Source organism: Wyeomyia smithii, chromosome 1 (genome assembly GCF_029784165.1).
Source record: "Wyeomyia smithii strain HCP4-BCI-WySm-NY-G18 chromosome 1, ASM2978416v1, whole genome shotgun sequence".
NCBI lineage: Eukaryota > Metazoa > Arthropoda > Insecta > Diptera > Culicidae > Wyeomyia > Wyeomyia smithii.
The window spans coordinates 39,225,467-39,240,471 of NC_073694.1; the positions used below are offsets into that span (position 1 = coordinate 39,225,467).

The 15,005-nt window shown below is 39.7% G+C and overlaps 1 protein-coding gene across 2 annotated transcripts in view; it reads right to left on the bottom strand.

Annotated features, from left to right (window-relative positions):
• Positions 1 to 15,005, bottom strand: part of LOC129716556 (alpha-2Db adrenergic receptor) — a 566,678-nt gene that overhangs the window by 465,965 nt on the left and 85,708 nt on the right. The window lies entirely within an intron of this gene.

A 15,005-nucleotide genomic window follows, 5' to 3' on the forward strand; every position in this document is an offset into this window, starting at 1 on the left:
CTGGAAACGTTCTAACAAGATCTGTCCGTAACACTATTCCGTCATTAATTTTCCTCAACGATGCAGTGCCTAATTACGACTACCGAGAGCCGTTGTGGACTCAACGTCAATTGGGTGGTGAAAAACACGCGAATATCTTCATTCAAAAAGAGAGCGAGCTAAGCTCGGTTCGGTGTTCAACGGGGGAGGCGTGAAATGATTAATTTGCTGCCCACTTCCAGTTTGATCGGTCATGCTGACTAACGACGGCAGGCCAGTCGGCTCACGCTTTGACACCACCGCATATTCGTCATTCGGGATGAAAACACGAATAAGCGGCAGTGACCGGCAGTCAACTAATTTTAGGCAAGCCGACCGCAGATTTTTAAGAGACATCAAACCGTTTCCCTCTACGGAAACTTTAGATAAATTTGTATAGGTACTCGAACAGACGGAGGAAGAGAAGCTCAGAAAAAAATTGTATTAATTAGATTTCTGTTAGTATCCACTTATCAGTACGAACCAAATTTGCTTTCAACACTTTTGAATAATTTCTAGTGAAAAATTATCAAAAATCGCGTATTTTCGAAACAGTTTCCCGAAGTCAGAAAACTTTCCCAAGTGATCCAAAAACAACTGGAGCACACGCATCCGTTATATTTTGTCATCCGAACGGCGGCACATGCAAGAACCGCAGGCAACGTTCGACATTCTTCATCCGTCAGCATTTGTTTGCTTTTAATTTGCCGTTGTGCTTCACTGAGCGCACTCCCGGTGATTTAACGGACGGGGCGTGGATTGCACCAGCAACAGCAGTAGTTGGACGTTGCAGCCACAGACGATGCCAAAGCTGGTTGTTGGCTGTGATTTTCGATTCTAGCGTTTGCCAATAAATGCAACGTCGATCGGTGAAAAACTGACAGATTTTATTAAATTATAATAGCAGTTTTTGAGTTTTTCGTTTTGGTGTGCTTATTTTGAGTTGTTATTGCGTCGTTTTTGTCATCATAAACGCAAGTGCTAGATGGTGTTAGATGTTCATAGAAGTATTCATTGAATATTACATTTAATAACATTTTATTGTTTCAAATTCTTGTTTATTTAGAAACTTTTAGTAATAAAATTTCTCAAACAATTTTTAAAATTGAAAAATCTTTTATCACACTTCTTAATTTCACAGCATAAAATCTCAACAGACCATTGCGGAATTACTTTAAAAAAAAAAAAAATTAATTTTAAAAAAAAGAAACAGATGGCCAGCACGACGACCAAATTGCTCAACAGCAAAGGTGGCAAACAGGCAAACGAAAAACTGAAATTTCAAATAACAGAATAGATTATGGAAAAATCGAAAGCAGCGAAAATTGACACATTAAAAAAAATTGAATTCGAAAAAAAATTCAACAAAAAGCAAATAAACGACAAGGAAAACAATATTTAAATTTAAAACAGAAAAAAAAACAAAAAATAAGTTACTGAAAAACAGATCTACAGGTTACAAATTAAAAAAAATTAACCACATATGAAAAAAAAAATTAAAAAGGAAACAAAAAACAGAAAAGCGGAAAACAGCAAGAAAATAGGTTGATATGCAGTCAGTAACAAAATACAAAATGAAAAAAATACAGCGATTAGAGAAACCATAACAGAGTATAGAAAAAAAAGAACACAAAAAACTGAACAAAAAGTACATAAGAGATATGAAAAAAATTCTTCGGAAACGAGCATTAATAGAACAACTAAGAAAAGCAAAGCAAAAAAATGTTTGAAGAAACAAAAATAGAGAAAAGAAAGAAACAAAAACGGACTAAATTCAAAACCCTAGAATACCGTCAAGTCTCGAAAACTATATTCAGAAAACAATCGAGCAGGAAAACAACGAAAAGCCAGCAGATATAAGACAAAGAGAATGATATTTAGAAATAAACAATTCTGAAAATTAAAAAATTATAAAAAATTGATTGTCTGAAAAACCGAAACAGAGGAAAACAATAAAATAAGCAAGTTAAGTATACCGATAAATTAGACAAAAGTAAACCGACAAACAAAAAAAAAACAGTAACTTTAACTGAAAGCACGAATAGGGGAAACAAAGCACAAAGAAACAGCAATAAACCGAGAAGCATAATGTAAGAATCCACTGGAAAAGATGAAATTTTAATACAAATCATAAACAGAAACCTAGCTATAAAATGCATCAACCAAAGGGAACAAATCGATTAGAATTAAATTAGAACATCAAAAAAATTCAGAGTTAACAGAAAATATATAGGGTATCGACTCTATTATCGTCAGTTCCGGGGGGTAAATGATGTCCTAGAGCGTTAATTTCTTGCATGATGGTTCTTCATAATGCAGAGCATCTTTTTGCAAAAGATAAGTTCTCTCTGACTTCATTAACCCCCCGGACGATAATAGGTAAAACCTGACGATAATAGAGCCGATACCCTATGGAAAAAATAAAACAATAAAAAAAAGAAAATTGTTATGAAGAAAAGAATAAACGATTGTAAAATTGAAGCAAAATCAGGCAGAAAACTAACATAGAACAGAAAAATAATAGAGTGAAATATACAACAAAAGAAAACAAGAATATCATTGGCATTCAACAATAAACTAAGAATATTAAAAAATGCAAATGAAAAAAAAACATTCTAAAGGAAAAGTCAAAGTCAAGAGAAAGAAAATTAAAAACTAGTAAAATAGAACAAATCAATAGTAATATGAAAACCAACACTACGACTGCAAAATTAAAAATATTGAACTGCCAACAAGAGGTAGCTGGGAAATGGCAAAATTATAGTGTTGAAAATTTTAAGCACAAAAGAGATTTTTAATAAAAAATAAAGAAATAAATGGAAAAGCACATTGATAAAAAAAAACAGAGTTAAAGCAAAGAAAACAAAAATTGAAACCTCGAAGAAAATCCGAGTGACATACATAGGAATAGGAGAGAAAAACCAAGAAAAATAAAATAAAAACAATTCATTCTGTGCCGAACACGCATCAGCATCGGTTGTGCTTCGAAATCGCTCCGATAAATTTCAATACGTGTGTGCAAGTGGTGGCATTTTTTGACCGGTGTCTTTTGTCTAGATTACTGTATCGCAAGGTCAAGCGCCTTTGTGTTACTGTGTCGCTTTGTAGCTGCCTGCTGTCGAACGGTTTGGTGGTGAGTGCAGTGCACTCCAACACGAAGGAGAAAAAGAAAAGAAGGTACGTGCTTCTTGTCTGTCCCATCGGCGCGCTAGGTTTAGCGCGATGGATGTAGACCCCCAACCTCCCGCACCTCCATCCTCGAATCCCCTCGACCCTGTCCCTCCTGCCCCCCCCCCTCCTAATATAATTTCCTCAGCTCCCCCACGTGTCAGATTGTATCCAGATGGATCGACTCTTCCGGTGGCAGTTTACCTCAGGCCTAAAGCGGGGCCGAAATCGAAATCTTTAAACATTCTACAGATTTCGAAAGACCTGACGTCACACTTTAAAGCTGTGACTGATATTTTAAAAATCAGGCCGAACAAGCTCCGTGTCGTGGTCAATGACCTTAAAGTGGCCAACGATATAGCTTGCTCCGAGCTTTTTACACGGGAATACCGTGTCTATGTACCCGCTAGAGATGTGGAGATCGACGGTGTCGTGACCGATTCGAGTCTGTCCGTCGAGTGTATATTGAAAAGTGCCAAAGGGTGCTTTAAAAACAACACATGTCCCGATGTGAAGGTGCTCGACTGCAAGCAATTGCGGTCGGTATCGATCGTCGGTGACAAAAAAGTTTACACTCCGTCAGACTCGTTTCGTGTTACGTTCGCCGGGTCTGCACTACCTAGCCACATCTCGATCCACCGGGTTCGTCTCCCTGTGAGGCTTTACGTTCCCCGCGTCATGAACTGCACTCATTGCAAGCAGTTAGGCCATACAGCCGCCTACTGCTGCAATAAGGCACGTTGTGGCAAGTGTGGGGAGACTCATGCGGAAGATTCTTGCAGTGTTAACGCTGTAAAGTGTATTCACTGCGGGGAAAATCTGCATGAGCTCTCGACATGTGCGGTGTACATGCAGCGCAGGGATAAAATGAAACGGTCTCTCAAAGAGCGTTCAAAGCCTTCCTACGCTGATATGCTGAAGAAGACCGTGACCACTTCTCCCGTTACTTCGAACCCCTTTGATCTGTTGTCCTCTGATGAAACCGATTCTGACGATTCACCAGCGGGAACATCTTATGCCAATCCTGGGGAGTCTAGAAAGAGGAAAAATATTTCCTCTCCTAAACTTCCCCGAAAAGGTCCTAAGATTTCCCAAAGTGAAATGAATGGTACAAACAAACCTAAAAGTGCAGCGGAAAAACCGAAGCAAACCCCTCATGGGCTTGCAAATTTAAAGTCCCAGAAGGAGTTCCCAGCACTTCCTGGAACATCTAAAACCCCAGTTGTTCCTTTTGCACATCCAGTTGAAAAATCAAATGCTGGACTGGTGAAATTTTCTTACATTGTGGACAGGATTTTTGAAACTTTCAATATACCCGATCCAATAAAAGATTTTCTTACAGCATTCCTCCCAACAGCTAGAACATTTTTGAAGCAGTTGACTGCTCAATGGGCCCTCTGCATCGTATTTTTCGATGCCTAATTCATCTGCTTATGTGAAGGATTCTATCTCTGTCTTGCAGTGGAATTGTAGAAGTAATTCACCAAAAATTGATTCGTTTAAAGTTTTGATAAATAGAAACAAATGCGATGCATTTTCCCTTTCTTAAACTTGGCTAACTTCGAATACTGATCTAAACTTCCATGATTTTAATATTATTCGCCTTGATCGAGACACCCCATATGGAGGAGTACTTCTAGGGATTAAGAAGTGCTATTCTTTCTATCGTATTAACCTCCCCTCGATTCCAGGCATCGAAGCTGTCGCATGTCAAATGACAATACAAGGTAAAGAGCTTTATATTGCCTCAATATATATTCCTCACAAAGCACAGGTTGGGCAACGGTTGCTCTTTGATTTAATAGAACTTCTTCCCTCGCCACGCTTGATTTTGCGCGCCCAAGCGCTTTGGATCTCTCTTTATGTTCGACGTCGCTACGGTTGGATTGCACATGGAAGGTAATCCTCGATCCTCACGGTAGCGACCATTTGCCTATTCTTATTTCAATTACCAACGGGTCAACTCGCATGCGGCCAATTGACATTCCGTATGACCTCACACGGAATGTTGATTGGAAGTTATACGAGGAAATGGTTTCAGAAGCTGTCGAGTCGATTCAACATCATCCACCACTTGAAGAATACAACCTCTTCGCGGGCTTGATTCTCGACGCCGCGTTGCAAGCCCAAACGAAGAAATATCCCGGCGTAACGATCAAAGAACGGCCTCCCACTCCGTGGTGGGACCAAGAGTGCTCCGAAGTCTACACGCAAAGATCCGACGCGTTTTTGGCCTATTAGAAGAAAGGTATACCTGGCGACTATATACGGTATACGGAGCTTGATACTAAGCTTAAAAGCTTGGCTAAAGCAAAGAAACGCGCATATTGGCGTCGGTTCGTGAACGAGACGTCGAGGGAGACATCGATGAGCACTCTTTGGAACACAGCCCGAAGAATGCGGAATCGCGTAACGGTCAACGAAAGCGAAGAGTCTTCAAGTAGGTGGATATTTGATTTTGCCAGGAAAGTATGTTCGCGATGCGTCTCCGGGCCACGACGCGATAGAATCACCTTTTACGATGGCAGAATTTTCAATTGCCCTCCTGTCCTGTAACAATAACGCGCCTGGGTTAGATAGAATCAAATTCAACTTGTTGAAGAATCTACCCGGCAATGCCAAGAGGTGCTTGTTGAACTTGTTCAATAAGTTCCTGGAGCAAAATATTGTACCGCAGGATTGGAGGCAAGTGAGGGTGATCGCCATCCAAAAACCAGGGAAGCCAGCTTCTGATCACAACTCTTATAGGCCGATTGGAATGCTATCCTGTATCCGGAAATTGATGGAAAAAATGATACTTCGTCGTTTAGACCATTGGGTCGAATCAAATGGTCTACTATCAGATACTCAATTTGGCTTCCGCCGTGCCAAAGGAACGAATGATTGTCTTGCGTTGCTTTCAACAGATATTCAGCTGGCGTATGCTCGCAAAGAACAAATGGCGTCTGCGTTCTTGGACATTAAGGGGGCTTTTGATTCCGTTTCTATTGACATTCTTTCGGGTAAACTTCACCGACAAGGATTTTCTCCAATTTTGAACAATTTTTTGCACAATTTGTTGTCCGAAAAGCACATGCATTTTACGCACTGCGATTTGGCAACTTTCCGCATTAGCTACATGGGTCTTCCCCAGGGCTCATGTTTAAGCTCCCTTCTTTACAACTTTTATGTAAATGACATCGACGAATGTCTGGCAAATTCATGCACGATAAGACAACTTGCAGACGACAGTGTAATCTCTGTTACAGGAGCCAAAGCTGCCGATTTGCAAGGACCATTGCAAGATACCTTGGACAATTTGTCTGCTTGGGCTTTACAGTTAGGTATCGAATTCTCTCAGGAGAAGACTGAGATAGTAGTTTTTTCTAGGAAGCATGAACCTGCTCAGCTTCAAACACAATTAATGGGTAAAACGATTTCTCAGGTTTTGGTACACAAATATCTTGGTGTCTGGTTCGACTCTAAAGGCACCTGGGGTTGTCACGTTAGGTATCTGATGAAAAAATGTCAACAAAGAGTGAATTTCCTTCGTACAATAACCGGACAATGGTGGGGAGCCCACCCAGGAGACCGTATAAGGCTTTACCAAACAACGATATTGTCTGTTATTGAAAACGGGTGTTTCTGCTTCCGCTCCGCAACAAACACACATTTGATCAAACTGGAGCGAATACAATATCGTTGTTTGCGTATCGCCTTGGGTTGCATGCAATCGACCCATACGATGAGTTTGGAGGTCTTAGCTGGGGTTCTACCATTGAAAACCCGCTTCTGGAGCCTGTCTTCTCGTATTCTTATCAAATGTGAGGTCTTGAACCGTCCTGTGATTGAAAATTTTGAGAGGTTAATCGAACTTAATTCTCAAACCCGTTTTATGACATTGTATTTTAATCACATGTCCCAAAATATTAACCCTTCTTCGAATATTCCAATTCGTGTCAACTAATCAAATACTTCTGATTCTACTGTGTTTTTCGATACATCCATGATAGAAGAAACTCGTGGAATCCCGGATCATTTACGCGTGCAGCAGATCCCCAAAATATTTTCCAATAAATATCGAAACATCAACTGCGACAATATGTTCTACACTGACGGATCACTTCTCGATGGGTCCACTGGCTTCGGTATCTTCAATAACAATTTAACCGTTTCCCATAAACTCGATATTCCTGCTTCTGTTTACGTCGCAGAATTAGCTGCAATTCAGTACACCCAAGGGATTATCGAAAAAACCACGCCCACGGACCATTATTTCATCTTTACGGACAGTCTCAGCTCCATTGAGGCTCTCCGATCGATGAAAGATGTTGAGCACTCTCCGTATTTCCTGGGGAAAATACGGGAACATCTGAGTGCTTTATCCGAAAAATCTTCTCAGATTACCTTAGCGTGGGTCCCTTCTCACTGCTCGATACCGGGCAATGAAAAAGCGGACTCTTTGGCTAAGGTGGGCGGAACAAACGGTAAAATTTATGAAAGACCAATTGCTTTTAATGAGTTTTTCGCACTTGTACGTCAGAATACGATCATCAGTTGGCAAAATTCTTGGACTAGAGGGGAACTGGGAAGGTGGTTACATTCCATTATACCCAAGGTATCGACGAATCCGTGGTTCAAGGGGTTGGATGTAGGTCGAGATTTCATTTGCGTGATGTCTCGGCTTATGTCCAATCACTATAGATTTGATGCGCATCTCCGTCGTGTTGGGCTCGGGAAAAGTGGTATCTGTGCCTGTGATGAAGGTTATCACGACATAGAGCACGTTGTTTGGTCATGCCCTGTACACCGTGACGCCAGGTCTAAATTAATAACTTACCTCCGGGCCGAGGGTAGAGGACCCGCTGTTCCTGTTCGTGATGTCTTGGCGAGTCGTGACCTACCCTACATGTCCCTTATATACATTTTCCTGAAATCCATCCACGCCCCTGTCTAGTCCCATTCCTTTCCATCCACATTCAACAAAACGGCAAGAACACGTCATAGCCCTCGATTTTGGAATCAGCAACTGAACCCCACACGAATCCGCTAGGACCTGAGAACCCGAGGCCTTTCGCGATATCTTGGCTTGAACAACAGCGAACAACAACAACGAACCATAACCAGCAACTGAACCCCGCACAATACTTCCAGGCCCCGAGGATTACATGCCCCTGTCGCAGTTATGACATCGTGGCTTAGCAGAACAAATCCATTTACGCTGCATATCCATGGCCATTCGACGATCATCAGACGACCATTCAACTACAAAACATTGATTGAAAAATATATGCTAGTTTTAAGATAGACTTAATTTCAGCTCGTAGCCGGCAGCGAGGATAAAAAATTTGCTTAAAGAATTTAAGTCATCAGATATAATTGGCGCCGTTAAACATTAAATTGTATTTGTGCCGTGTCAAATAAACGATAGGTGGAGAAAAAAAAAACCAAAAATCCCTGACAAAGGAATTACAGAAGAAGAAAAAAACAGAATATAAGGTACAAATTACAGATCTCAAGCTAAGTATAAAAATGAATAGATCGGAGGAAATGACATGCATACACGCTAGAAACATACACATACGCTATACAGCTAGCCACGCACGCTATATAACAAGCCATGCACGTTAGCCACACGCTATATAACAAGCCACACACGCTATACAGTATGCCACCCACGCTATATAGCAAGCCACACACGCTATTTAGCCATTCACGCACGCTGGCCACACGCTATTCGGCAAGCAAGGCACACTAGCCACACGCTATATAATAGGCCACGCACACTATATACTATATAGCAAGCCACGCACGCTAAAGTGAGCCACGCACGCTAGCCACACACCTTATATAACTGGCAACACACGCTATAGATATTCACACACGTTATGTGCACACCCTTACGCTGGATGATGGTGGTTTCTCGTGGTGCTAGTCTCATTCAGTTTCGGGGTGTATTCACCCAACGATATCTGAATTGGATTACCGCTGGTGGGGTCCAACTCAGATCGAAGGGAAGCCGAACTAAAACAGGTAGGAACTGCAGCTAACCACTACCGCCGTCGCTGTTTCCCGTTGCGGCTCAATGCCGTCTTTGCCCACTGCACTTCCATCGCTGCTTTTGTTCGATGCTACTGCCCGCTGCTAGTAAACTGATTTGCTTGAGGAAAAACAGTCTCTTATATAGCCCAAAGAGTGCATTCTCGGCTATCTGGGTACACCATTCTGTCGTCCTTTTTAGGGAAAGGCAGCAAGCGACCAATCAAAAGTCGACATTTGCGTTTCAACAATGTTCAACTATTTTCAATAGTACAACAGTTCGAACAATCAGAATACAATTTTCAGCAATTAGACGGGTGCAAAAATGACAGAAATCGATCGAAAACTGACTAAGTTTAAAACGTTTGAAATTGAACAATTTTCGTGACGCTTTCGATGTTTTCGGTTTTGAAATTGGATCCCTGTATTGAAGTTGGGTCCCTGTATATTTTACCGTAAGACGTATTCTACGTCAAAATAGACAAAGGGAAAACTGTGAAAAGAATAGTAACAAATAGTAAAGAAAAAAACGAAAAAAATAAATAGAGCACTAAATGTATGAAACATACAACTAAAGCAATCGTATTCAAAATAAACCAAAAGACATCATTCTGCAAGTGGTCCCCGTGGTTCTGTGGTTAGCGATGTCGGTCGGACAGCTCTTCCACACGGTTGTGATGTCGAGTTCGATTCCTGGTCAGGTAAGGATGTTTTCGAGCTGGAAATTATCTCGACTCAGCACTGGGGCACGTTGTATCGTTGTACTCATCCTACAACATGCAAAATGTGCCAAAAACAATATCGATAACGAATTCTCTCAACTAATTTTGTTGATCGAGACCGCATTAGCCCTCCAGGCTAGCGTGCGATAAAAAAAAACAATATTCGGTAAATATAGTATGGAACTAAAAATCATATAGAATGAAAAAATCAAATTGAAAAATTGAAAAAACAAATAAAACAAAGTAGAACAGTACAAAGTTGTTAAATAATAAATTCAATAAATTCAAAACTAGAACAAAAGACAAAAAAAGAGAATTCTTAAACAAATTTAAGCAAAATGGGAATAGAGATTTTATAAAATATGAAATAAAAGAAAATAAATGGAATAAAATTTAATACGAAGGAAGATGCACACAAAAATAAGTAAATTCAAAATAAAATGAGAAAAAGGAGGACCCTGTTCCAGCTTACTGGATAGCGGTAAAAACCACCACTGATCTTATTTAATTTACTAAATATATATTTTTGTCTTATGACCTACATTTTTAATTATCTTTAAGGTCTTCCGCCAAAGAAAAATGATAATAAAGAAGTCAATACAATACTAATGGCAGCAAATAAGAACAGAAACGTAGAGAAAAGTAATAATGTAACAATAAATATAAAAAGAGTTTTCAAAAATAATAAGACAAGAAATAATAAAATCAAACGAAAAACTATAGGAATAAAGAAAAGAAAACCAATAGCAATATGAGAGAAAAAGGAGAACTAAAGTAGTCGAAAAAGGAAAAATAGATATACACAAACATAGAAACATACAACAAAAAACAGGGAAACGTAAATTAGTGTATTAGATCATTAGAAAACATACAAAATGCTTTTTAAATACTAAAGTAGAAACAAAAAAAAAATACAATAGAGATAAAAAAGGATATTAAAACAAAATGAAGATTTTTGAAACGATCGTGCCGCTAGTTTCATAGAGAACCCTATTAAATGGTGGGAGTTAAATCGCCTGCAAGGTAGATAATGAGTGCTCGAATCAGAGGGAATTACTGATGAGGTGTTAAATACTAATTTTTTGACAGTCTGGGAAAAGGGTGGTTTCACTGATCAGTAAACGAAAATAATTATAGTATGGAAATCAACGTCAAGAATTTCACAAACGGAAATTAAAGGAAATTTAGTAAATTCGAGGCTTGGCTGAACGAGAAAAAAATAACTCGATCTTTCCCGTTCAGACCGCCAAACAAACAAGTCAGAAATTTCTAAAAAAATAAGTCAGTGAACCATAAAAGTTAATTATATTAGTGAATTCTAAAGAAAATTTTGACCTAAAAAAAGTTATTGGTTTAATTTTATAAAACCGTGAGTCCAGTAAATTGATTCAATTCTAAACGAAATCAAAACGTGAGTCAGAAAAAATCAAATGATTAGTGATGCAGAGCTAAATATAAAAAACAGTTTCGTGAGTCGTTCACTGACGACCACGAAAAAAGCGTTGGGAAGTTTTGGCCTGGATATTCGTTTCTTCAAAGGCGGCCGACCCGCAGATTGGCGGCCCACCTCGGCCAGCACGCGAACCTCTACCATTTGTGGTTATCGTGGTGAAATTGATCGGACTAGGGCGATCCCCTGGTAGTATCCTTCGCCTCGTGACTGCGTGCCACTAAGGGTACACCCAGAGTACGTGGTCAACGGTAGTGGAGTTCGGCCTCGTGAAGCACCACCCCGCCAACACGTGGATGCCAAGAGTCGCGAGTGTTGTGGCAGGGGAAAGACTACCACAGCCAGTGCGAATCGCCTGGACTCACGTCCCGGGAAAGAATATTAATCAGTCCTGATCAGCCGCTCGAAGCCTTCCCATCGGAGCCGGTGGATACGCCGAGTAATCAACCCGTTGAGATCTCTACACCAATGGGACCTCGTGTCGCCACCACTGCAAGCGTGGCGACCGAACAGCAGTAAACCACCTCCGAGCCAACAGGAGAACGGCCTGTTCGTTCTAGGTAACCTGTAGCATCGAGACATGCTGTAAGTACATCCGGACCTTTTTAATAAACACCGACTATACTAATAGAATACTAGAAACACAAAGAAAATTAAAACATGACAAAAGAAGAAAAAAAAAACAAGATGAGGAATTCTAGTTAAAGCCGTACAACTGGTGACCAGCGTTACAAAGTGAGCGAGATGTAAAACCTTTGTCTTCCCTTCTGCTAAAGAACGAGACTCATCTTTAGTATCTTGCAACACTGGCACAATTCAAAATTTTGCACTTTTGTGTTTTTGGTGGCAAATGATTCTAATCACTGTTAAGTTTCATCCCACGAAATCTCGCTTCAAAATTCACAAAAATTTTAGAGTTAGGAGTAGAATTGCCTTTGCTGCACAATTCTAAATTTCTTTATAAATTGAGTAAAAATAAGGTTTTATCTTGTACAACCTGCTCCTAATGTGCGCATAATAGACCCAATAATGTTCAATGAGAACTGGAAATTCAAAATTGAACATTTTCTTTAATATGTAAAAAAAGAGTTTTCAAGCACGTTTCTCTCGAAAATATGATTTTTGAATTGTGCAAGTGTTGCACGAAACCGATGATATGCTACGCTTCTCAAGTCTTTTGCACACACACTTTCGAGATACTCTGTATTCTTCACGCACTCGCCGGAGTAGCAGCTAGCGTGCACCGGCTCGCAAAAACTCTTTTGCCTTCCCACTGTGAAAGGGTTCCTAAGGTAGGGAACATATTCTAAGCAGCTTCAGGAACCGCCTGTGTATTCAGACGAAATACTCGAAATGTAGTGGGTGGAATTCAAACAGTAGTACATCAATCTGTTCTCTATCGTTTTCTTTGTCAGAATTTGTTTTCAGATTGTAAAAATAAGTTAGCAAACTTTAACAATAATCGATCAAAGTTACCAATCGAGGGACATTATTCCAATCACCACGACCTATTTTAAGCAGTCTCCATCTGTTTTGCAGGCATTTTTCAGCACCCGAAGTGTCTCCTGAATGGCTGCAATTTAGGTCGATTTGTGTCAAATGATGTTTGTTCACGGATTTCTTTGTGATTAACAGTATTTCTTATATTCGTAAGACAGCTAGACAATGAAAGTTTTTGTTTCTATCATTGAAATTGTCGATATTTATCAAAAAGCAAGAATTTAAGGCCTGTTTTCTGCGACTGATTAAAATAGGCGCTACTGCTTATACCGTTCCTTACCCTACTTGCGAGTAGGAGTACTTGATTAAAATTGTTCGACTAGGAGTGCTGGAAAAGATGTGCTCGAAAACAAATATGCTTTCTTCAACTGCTCGGTTTTGCTTCGTGCAAAAGGGGCAGAGATTTCTCCGTAGATCTTGAAGCTGTTGGTTCTTTTCTTCGGATGTACCTCATTCATAGATAAAATCTACGGATTTTTGAAAATAGTTTCGGAAATCTACGGTTTCTTCAGTTTGATATGGGGTGAATATATTTTAAAAATTAAAAAGAATTCTCCCGCATTCCGATCCTATTTCACAAAAATGGTTGCTAGTAACAATAAAATTATGTACCTTCGTCGTTTGATTTTTCATACAAACTTTCACTTTTTATTCGAAATTTTACCAAAAAGAAAAACCGAACAGTTTCGGTATCTCTGTATCGCATACTTAAACTGCAGTCTAATGCAAAACCAGCCGATGAAAACTGCTGCCGAAGTAGTTCGATACCTTATTCGAAATATGTTTTTGTTCCCCCGCAATCATCGCAATGCATCTTGATGCTCGCGAGTATTGGCGAGTGTGTACATATGATTTCGAGAGTGAATCGAGCTTACGTTCGTCCTATATAACTTATGTAAATCAACACTAATCGTTGAAAAAGCGTAGAAGAACGAGAATTAGACTGAATGACGAGTACTCCAGTGTGTGATAACGGTAGCAACGAGGACCTTATTTGAGCGAGAAAACCAACACTGCTGGTGACACGAGGTTTTCGAGACTTAATCGATTGAGAACAAAAGTTGTTGGATTACCTTTTTTGTCCCCGACGAAACGAACGAGGAAACTATCTTTCACCATTCGGTGGAATAAATTAGTGAATTCAGAAGAAAATGATGAAAAAATTGAATAACCATTAGTGTCCTCAAGTTTCCTATAAACAGTTATACAGGAGATGATTTTTACTTTGTTTCATGCAATAACGATAATAAATTTTGTTCATGGAATAGAAATGAAACGATAACAAAATGAATGATAATTTTGAAGCACAAGTTGAACGAAGTTGATTCCAGAAACCTTTGCCAAAATCAAACACATATTTTAAGCATAATTATCAGTTTTGTTTTCATTTTCATACTCGCAATAAACACGAGAGCATGAACCATATTCGTAAGAAACGGCGATCAATTACCAATTTCCGAAATTAAATAACTAATGATGTTTTTCCTATACATGACATCAATATCTTCTCAAACAAGCATCTCATGTTCGCCAGATTTCAGGGCTGTACTGTAGAATTCGTTTTGTTGTGGCACCACAAGAGCTATAATTACAAATGTTGAAACCCAAAACACAACCCTGCGCAACCAGATGCAGTTTATTCTCATTAATCAAGTGGTAGTATATCGGCGGGTAAACATAAGCATGTGGCTAACGATGTACTAAATTTATACCAGCTGATCTACGGCTTTCACCTGTCAAGTGATGTCTGTTTTCCCCAGCAGATCGGAGAGCGCAACATGAACAGGTGAGCAAAACACAGTCTGGCAGTCTGATCCTAATATTTATATCTATTGACATAGACCAACCGTTGGAATAAAACGAGGAGAGCTGCACTCCAGCTTCCGTGCATTTAGTCGTTTAGGTTCTACATTTCTTTAAATAACCGTTGCCACACAAACAGCCGCGGTCCCGCGGGCATTCAATGAAAGTGCACCGCTTACCGCATAGCGTGGAAAACAACATCGTTCTGACTTTTATGATACCCTTCATTCGTCATTTGAGCTGAATTTACGAGCTAGATGAGAGAGTTGTTGACTTAGGTTGCAAAATAGTGGATGCAATGATGATGATGTGTTCCGAATACGTCA